Raw genomic sequence first — 26,562 nt, forward strand, 5'->3', positions numbered from 1 at the left:
TGAGTGTAATGTTCAAACAATACTTACCCTTCTTTCCCTCCACTGTTAATAGGCTTTTTTTGTACCTCTTCATGTGATATAATTAACCCCATTCTGCCTCTCCCTCTTTTCTTTTCCCAGTGCACTCCTTTTTAACTCCTTAACTTTTTAATATCATCCATCCCATCAAAGCCAACTTATACCTACCTGCACCCTCTGTCTATGTATATGCCTTCTAACTGCCCTAATAGGGATACAGTTTGTAAGAGTTACAAGTATCATCTTCTCATGTAGAGTTGTAAACAGTTTAACCTTACTGAATAACTTACTTTTTTCTTTCCTGTTTACATTTTTATGCTTTTCTTGAGTCTTATATTTGAAAACTGATTTTTTTGTTCAGTTCTGGAGTCTTGTCATCACGAATGTTTGAAAGTCTCCTATTTCATTGAATGCCCATTTTCCCCCTAAAAAATTATGCTCAGTTTTGCTGGATAATTGATTCTTGGTTGTAATCCAAGCTCCTTTGCCCCCTGGAATGAATAGCATATTCCAAGCCCTCTGATTCTTTAATGTAGACATTGCTAAATCCTGTGTAATCTTAATTGTGATTCTTCCATATCTGAACTGTTTCTTTCCGGCTGCTTGTAGTATTTTCTCCTTGACCTGAGAGTTCTGGAATTTGGCTATAATATACTTGAGAATTTCCATTTTAGGGTCTTTTTCAGATGACTGGTGGATTTTTTCAATTAGATTTTACCCTTTTGCTCTAGAATAGCAGGGTGGTTTTCTTTGATAATTTCCTGAAACATGTTGTCCAGGCTCTTTTTTTTGATTATAGCTTTCAGGTAGTCCAATACTTCTTAAATTATCTCTCCTGGATCTATTTCCTAGTTCAGTTTTTTCTCTAATGAAGTATTCTGCATTTCCTTCTGGTTTTTTCATTCTTTTGATTTTGTTTGATTCTCAATGTCTCATAGAGTCATTAACATTCAATCATTAGCATCCACTTGCCCAATTCTAATTTTTAAGGAATTATCTTCTTCAATTGGCTTTTATACCTCCTTTTCCATATGGCCAATTTTACTTTTTTAAGGATCTGGGTTTTTTTTATACATCTTCCATTTTTTGGTGCTTCCTTTACCAAGCTATTGACTCTTATTTCATAATTTTCTCTCATTTCTTTTCCTCATTTTTCTTCTACCTCTCTTATTTGATTTTTAAAATCCTTTCTAAGCTCTTCCAGAAGGACTTTTTGGGCCAGAGACCAATCATATTTCTCTTTGAGGCTTTGCAAGTAGGTATTTTGACATAGTCAACCTCTTCTGATTTTATGTTTTGATATTCCCTGTAGCCATAGTAGGTTTCTATAGTTAGGATTTTGTTGTTGCTGTTTGGTTTTTTTGCTTATTTTCAGCCAATTTTGTGACTTTTAAAGTTGAGTTCTGGGACACAGGTTGCACTGTCCCATGTTTCTTGTACCAGGGTCAAGAGCCTAATCACTGGCTTGCAGTGTGTGGGGCCTCCAGGGCTGGTGACTAGCCTGATTCTCTGGGGTTACCTGCCCTAGTTGCACCTGTTCCAGCTTGCCAAGCCTGGTCATTAGCCTGCTGTGCTGGAGTTAGAGGCCTCACAGCTGGCTGGCTACGCTGTTGGCTTGTTGAGCCACTATAGGCCTCAGTTGCTGGGGCTAGGGGCCTCCTGCTAGCTTGCCTAGACACTACTTGCACTGGGCTGCACTCACCTTTTACCTAGTTGAGATAGGCCTTTCCTGTAGTTTTTCTAAGTTAACTTGGACTGGAAAATTGTTTCATCCTGTCCTTTTGTGGGTTCTGCAGCTCCAGAATTCATTTTGAGGTTTGATTTAAAATTGTTTTGAGAGAAACTGGGGAGAGCTCAGGCAGCTTCCTGCCTTTTCTCTACCATCTTGGTTCCATCTCCATAATCTCATCTTTTTTTTCTTTTATTAAAAATTTATTTATTTTTAGTGTTCAACAGACACTTCCACAAGATTTTTAGATCCAATTTTTTTCTCCATCTCTCCCCTCCACCCACCCCAAGACAGCCTCCATTCTGATTACCACTTCCCCCAATCTGCCTTCTATCACACCCCTCCCTTCTCATCCCCATTCCCTCTATTTTCTTGTAGGGCAAGATAGATTTCTATACCCCATTGCCTGTATATCTTATTTCCAGTTGCATTTAAAAACAGTTTTTAACATTGTTTTAAAAATTTTGATGACTTCACCTTTCTTAACAAAAGGCATCATATACTAACCAAAAGACAAACACTCAAATGATCCCTCCCAATGTAAGTCATACGTAAGTTTATGTAATGTGTAATGTATTCTGTATAAAGCATTTATATTTAATATCACCCAAAAAATCCAAAAATACTTTTAAGAAAATAATATATTGGCTGATGAACAAAAAAGACGTGCCAAAAAATTCCATGAGGTATAGACAGCAACTAACTATAAATGTGAACAAATGACCTGAAAGCACCATAAAACTTATACTACCCTTATTAATGTAAAACTGACCCAGTTTTATACTCATGTTTATTCATGAATTGTAAATACATTAAACAAATCCCAAATATGGTGAAAATACTATAGCATTTGAAGTCTACATGTTTTGTATTTAAAGCATAAGACCAGTACAATAATCAAAATAACAATGACCATAAAACATGATATGGAAACATAACTGACTCACCTTTGTTCCTTCTTTAGGCTACATATGACAAAAATAATATTAGGATAACACTTTGATCTAATATTATTGGTTTCATGTGAATGAGAAAGCTAATTAGTCAACAAGCAATTATTAAGTTCCTGCTATGTGTCAGGCCCTGTGCCAGACAAAGAAAGGCAAAAGATAGTTCCTGCCCTCAAGAAGCTCACAATCTAATGGAGAAAGACAATACATAAAAAGAAGCTGTGGTGGTGGTAGTGGTGGGGAGACCTTAACTTTAACAAGATGTCCTTACTACTTTTTCTTTAACTATAAAAATCTGAAATAATGTCCTCCACTAAATCCCGCTTCCACTTATCAAAGGCCTATCCACTTTCTAAGTTTAAGAAGAAATTCTAAATTCCCAGAAAATGGGAAGCAAAGGTAGCAACCAGACTTAAATCAAGAATATCTAAATCTAATTAAAGTGATTATCTGTTTTTACCTTTGACCAGACTGAAAGGTTTAGGAATTTTTTCTCTCCAGGATTCACTAATATGTTAAGTAACTACTGTTTTGTTTGATGAATCAAAACGGTTAAATCAACTTTCACCAATGGACTAAATACTCACAAATGGTCTTGCTTCTCTTGCTATTCTCAATGCAAGCCACAATGAACATAAAGTTATCAAAGAGAAACCTATAGTTATGTAAATCAACAAACTTAACAGCATCCTAAAGTAACAGTTCAATGGGAAAATTTTTAGGACAAATTACACACCTTCAAAATACCAGTTAAAATGTACACTTTGGAAAGGAGAAATGGATTATGACATTTTTCGAAAACATCCAAACAAAAACTCATACAAGTATAAAGAAAGATAGGACCTATCACTCCAAAATAGTACAAAAAGATGAACAGTTCTTTATCAAAATGGAGGAAAAGTGATACATATTTTCAGATCACATGATAAGCGGGTAGAAAACTTATAAAATATTTCTGGAACAGAGAACATTCTACAAAGGAATAAAAAAAAGCTGATAGTAGTCATATGCTACTGAACCACTGATTAGACTTAACTGAATATAATTAATACTAGCTTACCAACTCATGGAATCTATGTAACAGATAACATCTAAGAAAAGAGCCAAAAGGTTGGTCAAGGGAAACATTCACATGAACTCAACCAATGACATATTGACAAAGAAGGTTCAAACAAATGACCATCAAACAGATTACAAAATCAAGTCATTGTCAGATTTATAGATCCACACAGATTTTTCGAGGGAATGATAGAAACAAAATACCAATGAAGATGTATAGATTTAGGATTTACCAAATATTTTAAAAGATGCAATCAAGTGGTCTTAATACTACACTAGAAGCTCATGATCCTTTGTAAAACAACAGACAACAAATCCAAATGCTACAAATCTTTGCATTGCAAATATCAATGCCTAAATATCTTTGAGAGTTCAACAAATGAACTCTATGGGAACCAGAGTGGTAGAGAAAGTGTCACAAATGCCACTCCACTCCCACCCCATCTCCCAGACATAACACTGACTCAAAAAAAAAAAGTGTTTTAAATAGATGCTGCCATACTTGATGTTTACAGCTTCCAAATTAAATGGAATTTAAAGTTTTAAAAGGAAGAATAGATAGGCAATTAAAAGATCATTAGTAACTTTGCAGAGATTCACCACATGATGTGGATGAAAGCCAGACTACAGAATTAAGAAGAGAGTGAGAGTAGGTTTTAAAAATGAATGTTTAAAGTTCTTTTTACATGTAGCCAGGGGAAAATAAAATACTAGATTAAAAAAATTACAACTAAAAAAAAGAGAGTGAGAGTAAAGAAAATGAAAACATTTATTGTTGACTGCATTCCCAAGGAGATTTACTCCAAAAAGGAGGTGAGATATGGAATGATAGGGAAGATGGATGGATGAAATGAAGGCTCCTGGGGCATGGGAGAGATGAGGGCAAATTTGTACGAAATTGGGAAGTAGCCAGTAGATGGAGATTGAAGATTAATGAGAAATGAAGGATGATAGAAGAAGCAATCTACCAGAGAAGAGCAGATGAAAAGGAATCATTTGTGCTTATACGGTGGTTAGTCTTAGTAAGAAGTGCCTCATCTTCGTGTGAAATGGATGAAGGAAGAGATGGAGGAAGATGTCTAAGTGATGTGAGATGAGGAGGAAGGGAGAAGGAACTCTTAGAAAATGGCCTTAATATTTTTCAAGTAAAAATGAGGCAAAGTTTTCAGCTTAGAGGGGGGTATGTGATCATGGGAGGTTTGAGGGATGAAAATGTTTGGGAAAAGCATGATGAGGTATGGATTAGGGAGGTGTAAACTGATTGTCTTGCCATGGCAAGGGACCAGTTGAGATTATGCAATTGTTCAGCGTATGAAACCAATCAGAATAGTTTCATGATTTTTTCCAGTTTAGTTCAGCAACATGTGAATGGAAGCTAAGGTAGCAAATAGTGAGAATAATCTAGGGCTGAGGTCTGGAAGGGCAAAATCCTTGATAAAATGAAGGGGCAAGGGACTCAAGAAAAGAGGGCAGTGAAACACTGAGTTGTTTCACCAAGTAGCCAAGACTGGGGATGGCGAAGAGTATGTAGCCAGGTCCGACATTATGATCTGTCTCAGGGATGAAAGGCTGAGAGGTGGTGGCGAGGATGAAGAATTTAGAATGGAAAGGGAGAGAAAGAGGTAGGAATAACAACAGATTTGGATCATATAAGGAAATTTAAGAATTCACGAACATGAAAGTGGAACAATTGTCAGTTCAGCTGTTCAACTGGCAAGATCAAGGTTATGACACATCTCTGTGTGTGGCTGGAGTAGTGGAGGAGAATACTGGTCATATGAAATTAGTACGTTGAAGAACTAGGAGTTAGGATATTTGAGGGAGTATGCTTATGTATACCAAAATAAGTCCCTTAGTATGAGGGTAAGAAGTAGGGCTCAAGGAAGACTGTGAGCCTGGAACTTGGTTGCTCTATAAATCAGCCTACTAGCTGTCTAGAATGTGAGAGTCTGTATGGTGTAGTGTATACTGTGGTGGACACGGGGATCTAGGACTGAATCCCAGACTCAGATATCAGTTGTATGATCTCCTATGCAAAAACAGGAATAATCATAACACAAATATAAAGTTTGCCACCAAAGTGAGGCATTAAACAAGGAGAAGCATGCTCACCAAATACTGACCACTGCCCAGGAAGAGATCCAGTATAGAGTTCTAAACCGAAGGGAGATTTCCCTATGCTGGTAGCATCCTCTAGAGATGCTCCTACTTGCAGCTGACATGGTGTTGACTGCACAAAATTTGGAAAGCCGCAGAGCTTCCTGAATCCAAGAGTCTGGTCTAACTAGACACATGGGAAAAATCAAATGGATGAAAAATGCCTGCTTTCTAGACCAGAGGTTTTTGTTTTGTTTTTGCTGGAAAATTTTTTATTGTAGGTGGAGCAGGCTAGTTGGATGTAGTTTAGATGATTCCACTTTTGTCTGCAACATCCACAGAATAACCCTGGGACAAGTCAGACATAGGTGTTCTCTCCATCAGGTCAGATTAGTCTGACCTTGGCCACACTGATGTTATACAGTTTCTTTACTGCCTGCTTGATCTGATGCTTGTTAAGCCCTGACAACCATAATGAAGACCAGGATGTTTGTTGTCCTCAATCTTCACAAGGACTCTGTCCCAGCCTAATTACCATGGGCTGCCCGAGTCATCTTACCTTTCTCAAGGTCTTCAGTGGCCCGGCTGGATAGATGTATCGGGAGAAGAGACTTTCCAGAGTCAAACAAGTGGTAGGCTTCGTTCAGGATCTTAGTTATGTGTCCACATGCAGGGCGAGTTCTTCCCCAGGAGAAATGAACCCCCTCCTCCTCAAGGAGCAAGGATCACATAGCGAGAGGGCAGAGGAGGAAGAGGGGAGGGACCCCTGGAGGGGACCTCCCTCAGGCTTTCCTGTCCCCACTTAAGCTCTCCCAGCCGCATAGTTCGCACGTGGATACCGTGCATGCTCTCAGCCCCTTAGCTAATTAACAAATAGGTGTGCTCAGACCACGGACCAATCTCAAGGGTGGGATGCTCTCCCCAGAAAGTTTCCACTGGGAAGAGGTGGAGAAACAAGAAAGCTCGAGTCTCACTCCTCAGTTCCCAGCTGTTCCCTGGGGGGCCTCATGAGAGCTCGCAATCAAGAAGCCCTCATTTTTACCTGCCCGAGACCATTCACGTGAGAACTGAGCTTATACCCCAACAGGACTCTATGGTCAAGGAAAATTTAGGGTCAAGCTTATTTCTCTCTCTCAGGGGCGCTATTCAGAGGACATTTGGGCTGTCTTCAAAGACTTCGTATCTTGGGTCAGTGGAAGGTGTTGGACATTTAGATCTTTTTGTAGCTATCTATACCTTTCTTAAGGTAACTAGGTGGTGCAAATAGATAGGCCTGAAGTTCAGAATACTCATCTTCCTGAATTCAAATCTGATCTCAACACTTACTAGTAGTGTGACCTTGGGCAAGTCATGTAACCTTGTTTGTTTCAATTCTTCATCTATAAAATTATCTGGAGAAGGAAATGGCCAATCACTTCAGTATCTTTGCCAAGAAAACCCTAAATGGAGTCACAAGGAGTCAGATACAACTGAAAGACAACAACACATCCTCCTTGGCCTTTTAGACCTTTGACTTGGCTTCTGTGTTGAGGGGACACTGCTTCCTTATTCAGGTTTAGCACCATCTTGGTGGAAAGGCCAGACCAGGGATTTTATGATCTCTGATACATGAACTTGTTTTTTAAAAATATTTTAATACCTGTATTTCAGTATAATTGGTTTCCTTTGTAATCACATATATTTTATTTTGTACATTTAAAAACATTATTCTGATAGGGATCTACGGTACAAAAATGGTTAAAAACACCTGGTCTAGACTATGACAGGCAGTTAGATGAACAAGCTATGTTGTCCATCAGTATACATATCTTGGACAGATACTAAATAGACAATGAGTTGGGCCCAGAATTAAAGAGGAGGAGAAGAGCAGGCTAGATTGCCTATGAAAAGTTGTAGAGTTCACTTAACAAGCCCAAATATCTCCCTGAAATAAAGACCCACCTCCTAATACCTGTATTCTTCCAGTGCTGTTGTATGGCTGTAAATGTAGGAAGAGGTAGGAATAACCAGTGGAGAACTGAAGTGTTCCATTCATATCCTTGGGATGTTAAGGAAGGACCATGACACACTAAGTATAATTCTCCCCAACTTCTCCAGGCCATTTCGGCTAAGTTTTGAGAAGAAATGGATGAGTCTTACAGGACAGGTAGGGAGAACAGAATGTAAGTTGCTTTGTTGGAAGGAGTATCCATAATCATGAGCGGACAGATACAGTTGAGTTTTGAATAATAGAACCTATATCAGGGAAGTGTAAAATTTATATAAAGTGTGTTGCAAATCTCAAAGTACTATATGTGTAGAGTTTTGTTAGTGGATTGTTATTACTCTTTATTTTTTTCTTTTATAATCCAGATTTTATTAGTTCATTTGATAATCAGTACATAGACACTATGAATAAATTATACATTTAAAAAATGCTAGAAAAGTCTAAAAATTATGTAGTTGTAATCCTTTTCTGAACTGTTATTCCAGTGACTTTCTTACTTTCAGTTTGGAAGCAACTCTCCCTAAAAAGAGATTTATCAAATACCAGTATCCTGAATATGGATAATGTATTTGGTCTTTAACAAAGCAAAGTTCCACTAATTCTGTATTTGATAAAACTATACTCATTACACAGATTTTCCAGTCTTTTAAAGCACATTAATGAAGTTACTGGAAAAAAAAATATACCACCACTACCAAAGATGACAATGCCACAGATAGCACATAATTCTGAAAGGGAGATCCAACATCATGGAGTAGTTTTATTTAGGAAACAATTGTACCAAAAGACAAGATGGATACAGACTAAAATAAAAGCTTTGAAATCTATGGTCACAACTCCAAATTGCTATCTATGCTTCATTTAATATGTCAAAACTGCCTATGGAATGCTAAGTCCATGCACAAGACACACAAAACCATACTAGTCAACATTCTACTAATTTCTGGTTGTATTAAAACAAATAAACAACAAACCAAACCCACAATCAGCACATGATTTCACCTCTTTAAACAGGAATCTAAATAAAGCCACTTTAGATTGGCTTACATTTATCTAAATGCTTTAAAAAATTAACGTGATGAGGTAGGATTGCCTCCTTCTTAAAAATGTGTTTCTGGAGCTACTAAAAAACTGGCATTTACAAAAGAGTTGATAAAAATATTCCTCTGAATTGTACAGAAGGGAGGTAACAGGGACAATTGTTAAAACACTTGGTATAAAATATTATTCAGATTTCGTTTCTTTGTCTCCTGCTGACTTGAACCTCTTCATTTTTAGTTTCTCTATTTTCTGCAGGTAAGTTATCTTTATTCTCTTCTTGGTTAGTAGCTTCTGCTTGTTTTCCTTTTGTTTCTTTTTTCTTTTGTGTGAACTTTTTTGTCTTCAGATTTATTCTTCCAGCTGTCTTTTTGGGTTTAGGTTCAACCTTTGCAAGGACTGGTTTAGCTGACCTTCTCTTGGGCTTCTCCCTTACCTCCCCTTCTGCAGAGTTGATATTCCTCTTGGGCATCTTGGCTGCGAGGGTGGATAGGCTCTCTCTCCCCACACACGGGGCGAGCACTGGCAGGTCAGAGGGAAAGGGACGCAGCAGGGGGAGCTTCTCCTCCAGCAGGTCTCCTGGGCCACTATTATTCTTATTTTAAGAATCTTTTCATTTGATGGGATTCAGATAGAAAGTCAAAAGACAAGCTTCTATTCTGCAATTATTCTTTTATATTGAATGTTCTGCAGACTATTGCATTGGGAGAGAAAATGATTTCTTTACATCACTGATTAACCATATTGAGGTGTAAGCTAGTTTTTAGTAGTCTCACTGAAAATATCTTCAGAGCCATTCCTGATGGGTTGATGGAAATGGCACATGCTTCATTCAATTTCCACTTGATTAGATTTCATCCACTAAATCTGTATTTCTTTTAATTAATTTTTAACATTTATTTTCACACAATTTTGGGTTACAAATTTTCTCCCCTTTTATCCCCTCCCCCCCCCCCAAACCCAAGCTTTCTAATTGCCCCTGTGACCTATCTGCTCTCTCCTCTATCCTCCCTCCCTGCCCTTGTCTCCGTCTTCTCTTTTGTCCTGTAGGACCAGATAGCTTTCTTGACCCCTTAACCTGTATTTCTTGTTACCCAGTGGTAAGAACATTACATTTGGTCCTAACACTTTGAGTTCTAACCTCCTTAGCTCCCTCCCTCTCCACCCCTTCCCCTTGAAAGACAGGCAAATCAATATAGGTCATATCTGTTTAGTTTTGCAAATGATTTCCATACTGGTTGTGTTGTATAGGACTAATTATATTTCCCTCCATCCTATCCTGTCCCCCTTTACTTCTATTTTCTTATGGTCCTTTCCCTCCCCATGAGTGTCGACCTCGTATTGCATTCTCCTCCCCATGCCGTCCCCTCCATCCTCCCCCCACCCTGCTTGTGCCCCTGTCCCCCACTCTCCTGTATTATGAGATAGGTTTTCCTATCAAAATGAGTGTGCATTATATTCTTTCCTTTAGTGGAATGTGATGAGAGTAGACCTCATGTTTTTCTCTTGCCTCCCCTCTTTATCCCACCACTAATAAGTCTTTTGCTTGCCTCTTTTATGAGAGATAATTTGCCCCATATAACTTCTCCCTTTCTCCTCTCAATATTTCTCTCTCACTGCTTGATTTCATTTTTTTTTTTATATATGATCCCATCCTCTTCAATTCACTCTGTGCACTCTGTCTCTATGTATGTGTGCGTGTGTGCATGTGTGTGTGTGTACTCCCACCCAGTGCCCAGATACTGAAATGTTTCAAGAGTTATAAATATTGTCTTTCCATGTAGGAATGTAAACAGTTCAACTTTAGTAAGTCCCTTATGATTTCTCTTTGATGTTCGCCTTTTCATGGTTCTCTTCATTCTTGTGTTAGAAAGTCAAATTTTCTTTCCAGCTCTGGTCTTTTCATCAGGAAAATTTGAAAGTCTTCTATTTCATTGAAAGACCATTTTTTCTCCTGAAGTATTATACTCAGTTTTGCTGGGTAGGTGATTCTTGGCTTCAGTCCTAGTTCCTTTGACTTCTGGAATATCCCATTCCATTCCCTTCTATCCCTCAATGTAGAGGGTGCCAGATCTTGTGCTATCCTGATTGTATTTCCACAATACTTGAATTGTTTCTTTCTAGCTGCTTGCAATATTTCCTCTTTCACCTGGGAATTCTGGAATTTGGCCACAATGCTCCTAGGAGTTTCTCTTTTTGGATCTCTTTCAGGCGGTGTTCTGCGGATTCCTTGAATATTTATTTTGCCTTCTGGTTCTAGAATCTCAGGGCAGTTTTCCTTGATAATTTCATGGAAGATGATGTCTAGGCTCTTCTTTTGATCATGGTTTTCAGGTAGTCCCAGAATTTTTACATTGTCTCTCCTGATTCTGTTTTCCAGGTCAGTTGTTTTTCCAATAAGATATTTCACATTATCTTCCATTTTTCGAATCTGCGCGGTATGTTCTGAGATATCTGTCTTTCTCGAAAAGTCCTTGGCATCCATCCGTACCATTCCAGTTTTGAAAGATCTATTTTCTTCAGTGAGCTTTTGAATCTCCTTTTCCATTTGGTTAATTCTGCTTTTGAAAGCATTCTTCTCCTCATTGGCCCCTTGCACCTCCCTTGCCAGCTGAGTTAGGCTAGTTCTCAAGGTGCCAATTTCTTCAAGATTTTTTTGGTTCTCCTTTAGCAGAGAGCTGATCTGCTTTTCATGCTTCTCCCTCATCCCTCTCATTTCCCTTCCCAGTCTTTCCTCCACCTCTCTAACTTGATTTTCAAAATTCCTCTTGAGCTCTTCCATGGCCCGAGTCCATTGGGTGGGCTGGGACACAGAATCCTCGATTTCTGTGTCTTTGCCTGATGGCAAGCATTGTTCCTCCCCATCAGAAAGGAAGGGAGGAAGTGTCTTTTCTCCGATAAAGTACCCTTCAATAGTTTTATTTCTTTTCCCTTTTCTTGGCATTTTCTCCAACCAGTGGCCTGACCTCTGAATGTTCTCCTCACACCCACCTCGCCTCCTGGTCCTCCCAGCCAGCGTTTGGGGACTGAGATTCAAATGCTGCTTCCCGCCTTAGGATTTTTGGCGGGGGCAGGGCTGCTTTTCAGTGTGAGAATTAAGTTCAGGTGGTCAGGGGCAGGGCCGCCTCTCAGGCATAGTTCCCTCTGGGGGTTTATGCACAGACCTTCCACAATGGATCCAGGCTCCTGCCCATTTGGGGAGCCCCCGTCCGCAGCTGCCTCTCAGCCCCCACCTCCCGGGGGGGGCCCGAGCCTTGGGGGCACCCCACTCCCCTCTCAACCCGCCAAAGAGACTCTCTCACCCACCCCCGTCAGTCACCTGTTGGTGGGGGGGCTTGTGCCGCCGCTGAAGATCCCGCCTCCGGAGCCCTCTCAGATCTGTGCCTCTCGGAGCCGTGGCCGCCGCCGCCGCCGCAGGTCCGGGCTGGGCTCCGCGTCTGCAGCGCGACGGACCTTTTGCGAGAGGTTTGCAGGTCCCTCTGTGGGTGGGCGGACCCGCGTGGCCGCTGGAGATCCCGTCCCCGTAGCCCTCTCGGATCTCCTCCCCTCAGTGTCGCGGCCGCGGCAGGGCCGCACTCCGCTTCCCGTCCCGGCGCCTAGTCCGCGGCACGAAGGACCCCCCGCGAGAGGTCCGCAGGTCTCTCCGGAGCAGAAATCTCCCTCGCTCCAATACTCCGTGGTCTCTGGGTGCAGAATTCGCCCTGGCTTGGTCCCCTCTAGCCGTTCTGTGGTTTGTGTGTTCGGAGCTATGTGTATGTGCGTCTTTCTACTTCGCCATCTTGGCTCCGCCTAAATCTGTATTTTTAATAAGTTGTGATGTCTATTTTTAATCAACCATAATTCTTTACAGCATCTTTCTCCCTATACTTCCCATAGAGCCATCCCAATTCACAAATAATATTTTTAAAGACAAAACAGAAGAAAATCAGCATTAACTAATTAATACATTTAAAAAATCTGAAAATATGAGCTCTGTACTACACATGTGATCCTCCTCCCTCCATAAAGAGTAAAGTGGGGGTGTTTTCTCATATATCTTCTTTGGAGTTATGCTTTCTCTTTGTAATTTTACAACATTCATTTTTGATTGGTGTGGTTATTTCTGTTTACATTCTTAGAGTTATTATGTATATTATTTTTCTTGGTTTGGCTTACTTTATTAACATTAGTTCATATAGATCTTTCCATACTTCTTTGTATTCATGTGGTGATTGTGATGACTATTATTTTATAATATAGTTTGAGGTCTGAAAATGCTATTCCTCCTTTGTCTTTCTTTTTCCATCATTTCTTTTGATATTCTAGATCTTTTATTTTTCCAATTGAATTTTATAATACATTTTTGTCAAGATAACTCACTAGTCATAGCAAACACTCAATGACCTAAAAGATAACTGACTCTACACATGGACATTACTAGACTGTCAATATAGAAATCACACTGATTCTATATTTTGCAGCCAAAGGTGGAGAAGCTCTACACAGTTAGTTAAAACAAGATCAGAAGCTGACTGTGGCTCAGATCATGAGCTTCTTATTGCAAAATTCAAACTTAAATTGAAGAAAGCAGGGAAAACCATCAGACAGTATAAGCATGACCTAAATGAGTATGTACCATACTCCTTATGAGTATGAAGTGGAAATGATGAATAGATTTAAAAGTTTAGATCTGGTAGAGTACATGAAGAACTGTGGACAGAGGTTCACAATACTGTACAGGAGGCAGCAACAAAAAACAAAGAAAAAGAAGACCAAGAAAGCAAAATGGTTGTTTTATAAAGCTTTACAAATATCTGAGGAAATAATGAAAGAGAAAAGTAAAGAAGGGAAAGATATACCCAAATGAATGTAAAACTCCAGAGAATAGCAAGGAGAAATAAGGTTTTCTTAAATGAGATATGCAAAGAAATAGAAGATAACAACAGAATGGGAAAGACAAAAAAAAAATCTCTTCAAGGAAATTAGAGATAGCGGGCAAATGTTTCATGCAAAAATGGACATGATAAAAGACAAAAATGGTAGGGACTTGACAGAAGTAGAAGAGATTAAGAAAAAGTGCCAAGAATATATAGAAGAACTATATAAAAAAGATCTTAACAACACTGATGACCACATTGTTGTGTTTACTATCTCAAGCCACACATGCTATCAAATGAAATCAAGTGGGCCTTAGGAAGCACTGCTAACAATAAGGCTAGTAGAGGTGACAGAATTGCAGCTGAGCTATTTAAAATCCTAAAATATGATGCTGTTAAAGTACTATGCTCAATATGCCAGCAAATTTGCAAAAATCAACAGTGTCCACTGGATTGGAAAAGATCAGATTACATCCCAATTCCAAAGAAAGGAAATGCTCAAAGAATATTCAAATTACCTAACAACTGCACTCATTTCACACACTAACAAGGTTATGCTTAAGATTCTGCAAGTTAGGTTTCAGCAATATATAAACTAAGAATTACCAGAAATGCAGGCTGATTTTTTGAAGACACAGAGGAACTAAACTGCCGAAAGCAAGAGTTCCAGAAAAAAAAAAACCTACTTCTGTTTCAACTACACTAAAGCCTTTGACTACGTGGATCACAACAAAATGTGGCAAGTACTCAAAGAAATGGAAATACAAGATCATTTTACTTGTCTCCTGAGGAACCTGTATGTGGGTTAAGAAGCAACAGTTGGAACCAAACATGAAAAAACAGACTGGTTTAAGATTGGGAAAGGAGTATAGCAAGGTTGTATATTATCTGATGAATCAAAAGCTGAAATTAACATTCCTGGGAGAAATATTAATGATATAACTCAGATGGCATAAAGTAAAGAATTAATGAGGGTGAAAGAGGAGAATGTAAAAGCTGGCTTGAAGCTTAACATGAAAAAAAAACCAAAAACCTAAAATCATGGCAACTGGTCCCATCACTTTCTGACAAATAGAGGGAGAAGAAATGGAAGCAGCATCAGATTTTATATCCTTGGGCTCAAAGATCACGTAAATGACAACTGTACCTCCTTGGAAAGAAAGCTATGACAAATCTGGATAGCATACTAAAAAACAGAGCTATCATCTTGCCAACAAATGTCCGTATTATCAAAGCCATGGTTTTTCCAGTAGTAATGTATTGCTGTGAGAGTTGGAGTATAAGGAAAACTGAGAATGAAAGAACTGAAGCTTTTGGATTGTGGTGCTAGAGAAGGCTTCTGAGAGTCCCTTGGACAGCAAGGAGATCAAATGCTTAAAGAAATTAATTCAGACTATTCTTTGGAAGGACAAATACTGAAACTGAAGCTTAAATACTCTAGCTACATAATGAGAAGACAAGACTCACTAGAAAAGATTCTGAGGTTGGTAAAGCTTGAAAGCAAATGGATAGATAATATTATGGAAGCAATGAATATGAGTTTGGACAGACTTCAAGAGATAGTGCAGGTGTGCTATAGTCCATGGGGTCACCAAGAGCTGAACATGATTGAAAGACTGAACAACAAGAACTACTGTCATTTTTATTATGTTGGAAAGGTCCAGCAATGAGTATTGAATATTCCTCTAGCTATGATACAATATAATATGATAAACATTTATTAAGCACCTGCTATGTGCCAGGTACTGTATTAAGTGCTGGAGATACAAAGAAGTAAAATAAAGACAAGTGCCTACTCTCAAGGAGCTTACAATCTAATGAGGGAAGACAATACACAAAAGGAAGCTGAAAAGGGGATGGGGGTAAGAAGAAAGGGGCAAGATGAAGATGATGGCAGGGTTGAAACCAAGAGGAGCAGCTGGTAGCATTTACAATCCTTTATAAGCTGGTCCTCTCCTACTGTGCCATTCTTATTAAACCTGTTGTTCAGCTGTTTCTCAGTTGTATCTGACTCTTTGTACCTTCGTATGGGTTTTCTTGGCAACAGTACTGGAGTGGTTTGCCATTTCCTTCTCCAGTGGTCTAAAGGTAGCCAGAGGTTAAGTAACTTGCCTAGGGCCAAAAAACTAGTAAGTGTCTGAGGCCAAATTTGAATTTGGGTCTTCCAGACTCCAGGCCCAGTGCTCCATCCACTGAGCCACCTAGCTGCCTCTTAAAACCTGCTTAAAAACTTACCTTATTAAAACTTACTTCCTTATTAAATATATTTCACCATAAATACTTTGTGATCCAGTGACACTGGCCTCCTTATTGTTTCATGCACAAGATATTGATATATCTTTCACTGACTGTCCTTATGCCTGGAATTTTCTCTCTTCTCTACTTCTGCTTCTCTACCTTCCTCCAAGTTCCAGTTAAAATCCCACCTTCTGCAAGAAGCCTTTCCTGATCCCTCTTAATGTAGTGCCTTTCCTCGTTTATTACCTCCAATTTGTTCCATATGTATCTAGTTTGTACAAAGTTGTTACATTCTCCCTATCAGACTGTGAGCTCCTTGGGGGCAGGCACTGTTTTATTTTTTTGCCTTTCTTTGTATCTCTGGTGCTTAGCCCAGTGGCTAGCACATAGTAGCTACCTAGTTAATGCTTGCTGATTGGCAGCATCCAGCAGAGTGATGTCTGTCAGGGATAATGAGGATAGCAAGGAGCAGATACAAATAGAATAGCACTATGACACTGTAAGAAGACAGCCATGGTCCCAGTCTCAAAGGGGAGTTATTCCTCCTTACAAGTTCCCCTATTTCTTCTCTTCTCACTGATGATGTATTTGTAGGAAAGGCCACCCCACGTTTATGAGGAAAAGGTTTTGTTGCTCCTTGTCCCCCTAAGATATTTCATTAATAGCTTTTGCTTTGAAAAGCTTCCACCTTCTGGCTGACTATTAGATGAGGGAATCATGACTTATGGTTTCATGGGATGAAAACTACTTTAAACCATAAGTAGTAATTCTCTGGTACGTTCCCTTGCAACCTGGGGGAGAGGTGCCACCAGGTGCTACATAACTTTTTAAATGTTTATTGAATAATTCCAAACATTTTCCAGAATGGTTGAACCACTTAACAGGCTCGCCTACCAATGAATTAGCAAGCCTATCTCCAAACAATAACTTTGACTCTGAATTTTTCCAGAGACTCTTTCTTGATTTTCCCAATTGGAGGACAAATCAAAGGGATTAATTATTGAATCCTATTTAAATCATTCTGTTAATGTATGTTATAAATCTTCTAGCTTTCACACTGATTTTGTGAAGGAAAAACAACATCTTGTCCTGTACCTGACATACTGTCTAACCCAGGCACCAAGCTCTGAAGGAGGCTTTTCCTTAACCATTTAATTGCTAGTGTCTTCCCCTTTAAGGTTGCCTTGTATTTATTTTGCATGCATCTTGAATACACCTATACCTAGTATAGAGGCACCACTCACCAACGGCTCATAGGAGCTAGCAATTCATACTGCCTTGTCCTGTATCCAGCCATTGCAATTTGTAAAGGTTCATGGAAGGGGACCTCTAATAGAAGGGGGATTATGCTTATTCTTGAACTCAATAGCTTGCCAAAAAACCCAGCTCTGGCATTCCAGACTATGTTAATTACAGTAAAAGTTATGGCTCATGTTTGGATCTCTCTCAGAGGGAAAGTTAAAGAGATACTCACTGTTACTGCACATGTAAGGCATGTGACAGGATCATTTTCCTACAGAAAATCAATGTGAAGTCTAGAAGAATCACATACATACATCAAGAAAAATTTAAATAGGCTTCCAACTTAATTTATCACTATGGTTCTCATCTGCTAGGACGGTATTATTTCAACCTCAACAAAAATAAAACATTGGGGACAGGGTCTGGCTAAGAGCATGTATGGCATGGAGCACTCCAGTGCCTGAAAAAAGGGTCTGAAAACAGGTTGAGATGTGGCATCAGAGGAGAAAGTGATCCTAGGTAATCCCTGGACCACCGCTTGGTGAAGGAAGAGTACCAACTGGCAGCCCTGTTGCCCAGCATCCAGTTCTGGAAAAATTTGTATCTCTAAACTCTTTCATCAATAAAAGAGAGAAACAGCAAATCAATAAACGGGACGTGCAACTAAAAGAACTAGAAAACCAACATATTGAAAACCTTCAATTAAACGTCAAAACAGAAATCTCAAAAATCAAAAGCAAAATGAACAAAACAAAAAGTAAAAAAAAGTCACAGAATTAATAAACTTAGGAACGAGTTTAAAAACATATACACAACAATAAAAGAGAAGCCATTAGCTAATTTGATTTTAAAAAAGAAAGCCAAATTACCAGTGTCAAAAATGAAAAAAGATGGCATATATGAATGTAATGGAATACTATAAGAAATGATGAGCAGGTGGACTTCAGAAAAACCTGAAAAGACCACGTGAACCAATGCTGAGAGAAGTGAACAGAACCAGAGAACACTGTACACAGTCACAGCAACATTGTTAAATGTCTAACTTTGATAGACTTAGCTCTTCTCAGCAATGCAAGAGCCTAAGACAGCTCCAAAAGACTCATGATGAAGAATGCTTTCCATATCCAGAAAAAGAACTATGGAGTCTGAATGTAGATCGAAGCACACTATTTGCTCTATTTTGTTTGTTTCTTCTTTCTGGTGATTCATCCAACTGGTTCTAATTCTTCTTCACAACATGACTACTGTGAAAATATGTTTCATATGAATATACATGTAGAGCCTATATCAGATTGCATGTTGTCTTGGGGAGGGGGAAAAGGGAGTGGGAGAAAATTTAGAACTCAAAATCTTATGGAAGAGAATGTTGAAAACCAAAAATAAATTAAAATAAAAAATGAAAAAAGATGAACAACCAGTGAATAAATAAAAGCACTCATTAAAAAAAAACCTACTTTGCCCAATTATATTCCAGTAAAACTAGCAAACCAAATGAAATGAATGAATATGCATAAAAATATAAATTGTCCAGACTAACAGGAAATAGAATCTTCAAATAATCCTATTTTAATGAGGGCATCTAGATGGCACAGTGGAGTCAGGAAGACCTGAGTTCAAATCTGGATTCAGACACTTGACACTTACTAACTGTGTGACCTTGGGCAGGTCACTTAACCTCAATTGCCCTGCCTTCCCCCTCCAAAAAAATTATAATCTTATCTTAGAAAAAGAAACTAAAGAATCCATAAATGAACTCGCTAAGGAAAAAAATAATCGGATGGATTTACAATTGAATCCCAATATACTATATAAACGATTTGAAAAAAATTGGTAAAGAAGGGATCCTACTAAATTCCTTCTATGATACAAATATAGTCTTGATACCTAAACCAGGTAAAGTCAAAACAGGGAAAGAAAACTATAGTCCAATTTCCTTAATGAATATTAATGCAAAATTTTATGCAAAATATTAGCAAGGAAGACAATAGTAATATATCACAAAGATCATGCATTATGACCAGGCTGGATTTATAATAGGAATGCAGAGGTTCTATATTAAACATAAACCTTACATACAATTGACCATATTAATAAGAAAAACAACAAAAATCATGTGATTTTTTTCAAAAAATGCACAATAGGCTTTTTGACAAACTATAACCTCTATTCCTGTTAAAAAGTATTAGAAAGCATAGGAATAAATGGAGATTTTCTTAAAAATGACATGTCTGTCTTAAACCAAGAGACAGGGGGTGGAGCCAAGATGGCGGAGTAGAAACACACAAATACGCTAGCTCCAAACCCACAGCCCATGAAATATCTGTAGAAAAGAGCTGCCAATAAACTCGGGAGCAGGAGAAGCCACATAACAGCGGAGCGGACAAGATTTCTGTTCCAGAGAGCCTGAAAACCTCTCGCAAAAGGTTCTTCACGCCACGGACTGGGAGCCGAGCACAGCACTGCTGTGACCTCCCGGTGCCAAGAGGAGCAGATCCGAGCGGGGAGCAGATCCGAGCAGGCTTCAGGGACAGAATCTCCAGCAGCCACGTGGGTCTCTCCACCCACAGGTGACAAGGGTCTGTGAGAGGGTCTCTTCAGCGGGTCGAGAGGGGAGTGGGGAGCCCCTATGACTCAGGCCCCCTTGGGAGGCACCAGCGGAGGTGGGAGCAGACCGGGGCTCCCCAAGCAGGCAGGAGCCCAGATCCATTGTTGAAGGTCTCTGCATAAACCCCCTGAGGGAACTGAGCCCATGAGGCAGCCCTGCCCCCACCTAGGCAGCTAAACTTGATCTCACACTGAATAGCAGCCCTGCCCCTGCCCAAAGCCCTGAGGTTGGGAAGCAGCATTTGAGTCTCAGACCCCAAGCGCTGGCTGGGAGGATCTGGAGGTGAAGTGGGTGAGAGGAGAATATTCAGAGGGCAAGTCACTGGTTGGGAAAATGCCCAGAAAAGGAAAAAAAACCAAGACCATAGAGGGTTACTTTCTTGGTGAGCAGGTTTCTCCTCCCCTCCTTTCTGATGAGGAAGAGCGGTGCTCACCATCAGGGAAAGACACGGAAGTCAGTGCTCCTGTATCCCAGCCCACTCAATGGGATCAGACCTGGGAAATGCTCAAAAAGAGCTCAGAAAATTTTGAAAATTATGTTAGAAAGGTGGAGGAAAAACTGGGAAGAGCAATGAAAGACTTGCAAGCAAAGTATGAACAGCAGATCAGCACCCTGCTAAAGGAGACCCAAAAAAATGCTGAAGAAAATAACACCTTGAAAAATAGGCTAACTCAATTGGCAAAAGAGCTTCAAAAAGCCAATGAGGAGAAGAATGCTTTCAAAAGCAGAATTAGCCAAATGGAAAAGGAGATTCAAAAGTTCACTGAAGAAAATAGTTCTTTCAAAATTAGAATGGAACAGATGGAGGCTAATGACTTTATGAGAAACCAAGAAATCACAAAACAAAACCAAAAGAATGAAAAAATGGAAGATAATGTGAAATATCTCATGGGAAAAACAACTGACCTGGAAAATAGATCCAGGAGAGACAATTTAAAAATTATGGGACTACCTGAAAGCCATGATCAAAAAAAGAGGCTAGACATCATCTTTCATGAAATTATCAAAGAAAACTGCCCCGAGATTCTAGAACCAGAGGGAAAAATAAATATTGAAAGAATCCACTGATCACCACTTGAAAAAGATCCAAAAAGAGAAACTCCTAGGAATATTGTGGCCAAATTCCAGAATTCCCAGGTCAAGGAGAAAATATTGCAAGCAGCTAGAAAGAAACAATTCAAGTACTGTGGAAATACAATCAGGATAACACAAGATCTAGCAGCTTCTACATTAAGGGATTGAAGGGCATGGAACAGGATATTCCAGAAGTCAAAGGAACTAGGACTAAAACCAAGAATCACCTACCCAGCAAAACTGAGTATAATACTTCAGGGGAAAAATTGGTCTTTCAATGAAATAGAGGACTTTCAAGCATTCTTGATGAAATGACCAGAGCTGAAAAGAAAATTTGACTTTCAAACACAAGAATGAAGAGAAGCATGAAAAGGTGAACAGCAAAGAGAAGTCATAAGGGACTTACTAAAGTTGAACTGTTTGCTTCTCTACATGGAAAGACAATATTAGTAACTCTTGAAACTATTCAGTATCTGGGTACTGGGTGGGACAACACACACACACATGCACACGCACACACACATAGAGATAGAGTGCGCAGAGTGAATTGAATAGGATGGGATCATATCTTAAAAAAAAAATGAAATCAAGCAGTGAGAGAGAAATATATTGGGAGGAGAAAGGGAGAAATGGAATGGGGCAAATTATCTCTCATAAAAGAGGCAAGCAAAAGACTTTTTTAGTTTGGGGAAAAAGAGGGGAGGTAAGAGAAAAACATGAAGTTTACTCTTATCACATTCCACTAAAGGAAGGAATAAAATGCACACTCATTTTGGTATGAAAACCTATCTTACAATACAGGAAAGTGGGGGAGAAGGGGATAAGCAGGGTGGGGGGGATGATGGAAGGGAGGGCATGGGGAGGAGGGTGCAATTTGAGGTCGACACTCATGGGGAGGGACAGGATCTAAAGAAAGAAGAGAAGTAATTGGAGGCAGGATAGGATGGAGGGAAATATAGTTAGTCTTTTACAACATGACTATTATGGAAGTCATTTGCAAAACTACACAGATTTGGCCTATATTGAATTGCTTGCCTTCCAAAGGGAGGGGGTGGGGAGGGAGGGAGGAAAAGAAGTTGGAACTCAAAGTTTTAGGAACAACTGTCGAGTATTGTTCTTTCTACGAGGAAATAAGAAAAACAGGTAAAGGGGTATAGAAAGTTATTTGGCCCAACAGGACAGAGGAGAGGATGGAGACAAGGGCAGAGAGGAATGATGGAGGAGAGAGCGGAGTGGTGATGGGGGCAATTGGAATGCTCGGTGTTTTGGGGTGGGGGGAGGAGACAAAGGGGGAGAAAATTTGGAGCCCCAAAATTCTGTGAGAATGAATGTTAAAAGTTAAATAAATAAATAAATTAAAATAATAAAAACAAACAAACAAACAAAAAAAAACCAAGAGACAGCATTATTTGTAATGGGATAAGTTTGAAGCTTTTTCAATAAGATCAGGCACAAAGCAATGATGTCCATTATCACCATTACTATTTAATAATGTACAAGAAGTGCTAGCTATCTATCACCATAAGACAAATAAAATAAATTAAAGGAAGAATAGGCAAAAAAATAAACAAAACTATCATGTCTCTGCAAATGATACAATAATTTATTCAAAGAACCCTAGAGAATCAACTAAAAAATTAACTGAAAAAATTAACAACTTCAGCAAAATTGTGTAAAAGAAACCCACAAAGATCATCAGTATTTTTGTAAAATCCAGCAGGAAGGGATGGAAAGAAATTTCACTTGAAATAACTATAGACAGGATAAAATACCTGGACAACTACTAGCTCAGACACACAGAAACATAATAACTCTACACAAATAAACGTAGATCTCAACAATTTGATAAATATTAATTGTTCATGGGTAGGCCAACCCAATATAACAAAATGACAATACTACCTAAATTATTTTACTCATTCGTGCCATGTCAAACTACCAAAAGCATACTTTACAGAACTAAAAAAATAATAAATTCACCTGGAGGAACAAAAAGTCAAGAATATCAAAGAAACAAATTTTTTTAAAATTTATTTATTTAACTTTTAACGTTCATTTTCACAAAATTTTGGGTTCCAAATTTTCTCCCCATTTGTCCCCTCCCCCACCCCAAAACACCAAGCATTCTAATGGCCCCTATCACCAATCTGCCCTCTCTTCTATCATCTGCCCTTGTCCCCTTCTTCTCTTTTGTCCTGTAGGGCCAAATAACTTTCTATACCCCTTTACCCGTATTTCTTATTTCCTAGTAGCAAGAACAATACTCGACAGTTGTTCCTAAAACTTTGAGTTCCAACTTCTCTTCATCCCTCCCTCCCCACCCCTTCCCTTTGGAAGGCAAGCAATTCAATATAGGTCACATCTGTGTAGTTTTGCAAATGACTTCCATAATAGTCATGTTGTAGAAGACTAACTATATTTCCCTCCATCCTATCCTGTCCCCCATTGCTTCTATTCTCTCTTTTGATCCTGTCCCTCCCCATGAGTGTCGACCTCAAATTGCTCCCTCCTCCCCATGCCCTTCCTTTCATCATCCCCCCACCCTGCTTATCCCCTTATCCCCCACTTTCCTGTATTGTAAGATAGGGTTTCACACCAAAATGAGTGTGCATTTTATTCCTTCCTTTAGTGGAATGTGATGAGAGTAAACTTCATGTTTTTCTCTCACCTGCCCTCTTTTTCCCTCCACTAATAAGTCTTTTGCTTGCCTCTTTTATGAGAGATAATTTGCCCCATTCCATTTCTCCCTTTTTCCTCCCAATATATTTCTCTCTCACTGCTTAATTTCATTTTTTTAAGATATGCACAGAATTCATTCTGTGCATTCTGTCTCTGTGTGTGTGCATGTGCGTGTGTGTGTGTGTGTGTAATCCCACCCACTACTCAGATACTGAATAGTTTCAAGAGTTACAAATATTGTCTTCCCATGTAGGAATGTAAACAGTTCAACTTTAGTAAGTCCCTTATGACTTCTCTTTGCTGTTCACCTTTTCATGCTTCTCTTCATTCTTGTGTTTGAAAGTCAAATTTTCTTTTCAGCTCTGGTCTTTTCATCAAGAATGCTTGAAAGTCCTCTATTTCATTGAAAGACCAATTTTTCCCCTGAAGTATTATACTCAGTTTTGCTGGGTAGGTGATTCTTGGTTTTAGTCCTAGTTCCTTTGACTTCTGGAATATCCTATTCCATGCCCTTCAATCCCTTAATGTAGAAGCTGCTAGATCTTGTGTTATCCTGATTGTATTTCCCCAATACTTGAATTGTTTCTTTCTAGTTGCTTGCAATATTTTCTCCTTGACCTGGGAACTCTGGAATTTGGCCACAATATTCCTAGGAGTTTCTCTTTTTGGATCTCTTTCAGGCGGTGTTCTGTGGATTCCTTGAATATTTATTTTTCCCTCTGGTTCTAGAATCTCGGGGCAGTTTTCCTTGATAATTTCATGAAAGATGATGTCTAGCCTCTTCTTTTGATCATGGCTTTCAGGTAGTCCCATAATTTTTAAATTGTCTCTCCTGGATCTATTTTCCAGGTCAGTTGTTTTTCCCATGAGATATTTCACATTATCTTCCATTTTTTCATTCTTTTGGTTTTGTTTTGTGATTTCTTGGTTTCTCATAAAGTCATTAGCCTCCATCTGTTCCATTCTAATTTTGAAAGAACTATTTTCTTCAGTGAGCTTTTGAACCTCCTTTTCCATTTGGCTAATTCTGCTTTTGAAAGCATTCTTCTCCTCATTGGCTTTTTGAAGCTCTTTTGCCAATTGAGTTAGCCTATTTTTCAAGGTGTTATTTTCTTCAGCATTTTTTTGGGTCTCCTTTAGCAGGATGCTGACCTGCTGTTCATGCTTTGACTGCATGTCTCTCATTTCTCTTCCCAGCTTTTCCTCCACCTCTCTAACTTGATTTTCAAAATCTTTTTTGAGCTCTTCCATGGCCTGAGCCCATTGAGTGGGCTGGGATATAGAAGCCTTGACTTCTGTGTCTTTCCCTGATGGTAAGCATTGTTCTTCCTCATCAGAAAGGAAGGGAGGAAATGCCTGTTCACCAAGAAAGTAACCTTCTATAGTCTTATTTCTTTTCCCTTTTCTGGGCATTTTCCCAGCCAGTGACTTGACTTCTGAATATTCTCTTCACACCCACTTCGCCTCCAGATCCTCCCAGCCAGTGCTTGGGGTCTGAGATTCAAATGCTGCTTCCCAGCCTCAGGGCTTTGGGCAGGGGCAGGGCTGCTATTCAGTGTGAGATTAAGTTCAGGTGCTCAGGTAGGGGCAGGGCCGCCTCAAGGGCTCAGTTCCCTCAGGGGGTTTATGTGGAGACCTTCAACAATGAATCTGGACTCTTGCCTGCTTGGGGAGTCCCTGTCCGTTGCCACCCTGCTGCTGCCTCCCGAGGGGGCCTGAGTTATGGAGACACCCTGCTCCCCTCTCAGCAAGCCAGAAAGACTCTCTCACTCACCCTCGGCGCCCGTGGGTGGAGGGATCTGCACAGCCACTGGAGATTCTGTCCCTGAAGCCTGCTTGGATCTGCTCCTCTCAGTGCCGCATGGGCAAGGCAGGGCTGGGCTGGGCTCCGGGTCTGGAGCACGACAGACCTTTCGTTGGTTTTTCAGGTCTCTCTGGAACAGAAATCTCCTCCGCTCCGTTGTTCTATGGCTTCTGCTGCTCCAGAATTTGTTGGGAGTTCTTTTTTACAGATATTTTATGGGCTGGGGTTTGGAGTTAGCGTCTGTGAATCTTTCTACTCTGCCATCTTGGCTCCTCCCCCCAAGAAATAAATTTTTTGAAATGAGAAAAAAGGGGCCCTAGCAGTACCTGATCTCAAGCTATACTACAAAGTCATAATCATCAAAACAATTTGGTACTAAGTAAGAAATAGATTGGGTGGTGGAACTGATCAGGAACACAACATACAGAAGTAAATGAGCACAGCTTGATAAACCCAAAGATCCCTAGGTACTGAGGCAAGAACTCACTATCTAAAAAGACAGTTGGGAAAACTGGAAAATAGTCTGGCAGAAACAAGGTACAGAGCAATATTTCACACCAGATACCAAGACAAGCTCCAAATGGGTATGTGATTTAGATATGAATACTGATATCATAAGTAAATTTATTAAAGAAGCATAGAAGTTGCCTGCCAGATTTATGGCTAGGGCAAGCGTATAAGGCCAAACAAATTTTACGGAGGTTTATAGAAGGTAAAATGGACAATTCTGATTACATAAAAAGTTTTTGCACAAACAAAACTATGCAATTGAAATTAGAAGAAGAAAATTGCGGCAAGTTTTTTTTTCTGATACAGGTTTCACTTCTAAGATATATAGAGAACTGAATCAAATCTATAAGAATAAGTCATTACCCAATTGATAAATGGCCAAAAGATGTGAACAGAAAGTTTTCAGAAGAAGAAATTCAAGCTATCATAAACCACAGGAAAAATTTCTCTGAATTATTAATAATTAAAGAAATGCATATTAAAACAACTTTGAGGTACCTAGGTACCACTTCACATGCATCAGACTGGCTAAGCTGACAAAAATGGAAAATGAAAAATACTAGAGGCATTAGGGGAAAACCAGGTACATCAAAGCATTGTGGTAGAACTGTGAACTGGTTCAACCATTCTGGAAATCAATCTGGAACTATGCTCAAAAAGCTATTAAACAGTATAT

At 39.4% G+C, this 26,562-nt stretch overlaps 1 protein-coding gene across 6 annotated transcripts in view; it reads right to left on the reverse strand.

Annotated features, from left to right (window-relative positions):
* NUP210L (nucleoporin 210 like) overlaps window positions 1-26,562 on the reverse strand; it is a 119,806-nt gene that overhangs the window by 61,467 nt on the left and 31,777 nt on the right. The window lies entirely within an intron of this gene.

The sequence above is a fragment of the Notamacropus eugenii genome, chromosome 2, assembly GCF_028372415.1.
Source record: "Notamacropus eugenii isolate mMacEug1 chromosome 2, mMacEug1.pri_v2, whole genome shotgun sequence".
NCBI classification, from domain to species: Eukaryota; Metazoa; Chordata; class Mammalia; order Diprotodontia; family Macropodidae; genus Notamacropus; species Notamacropus eugenii.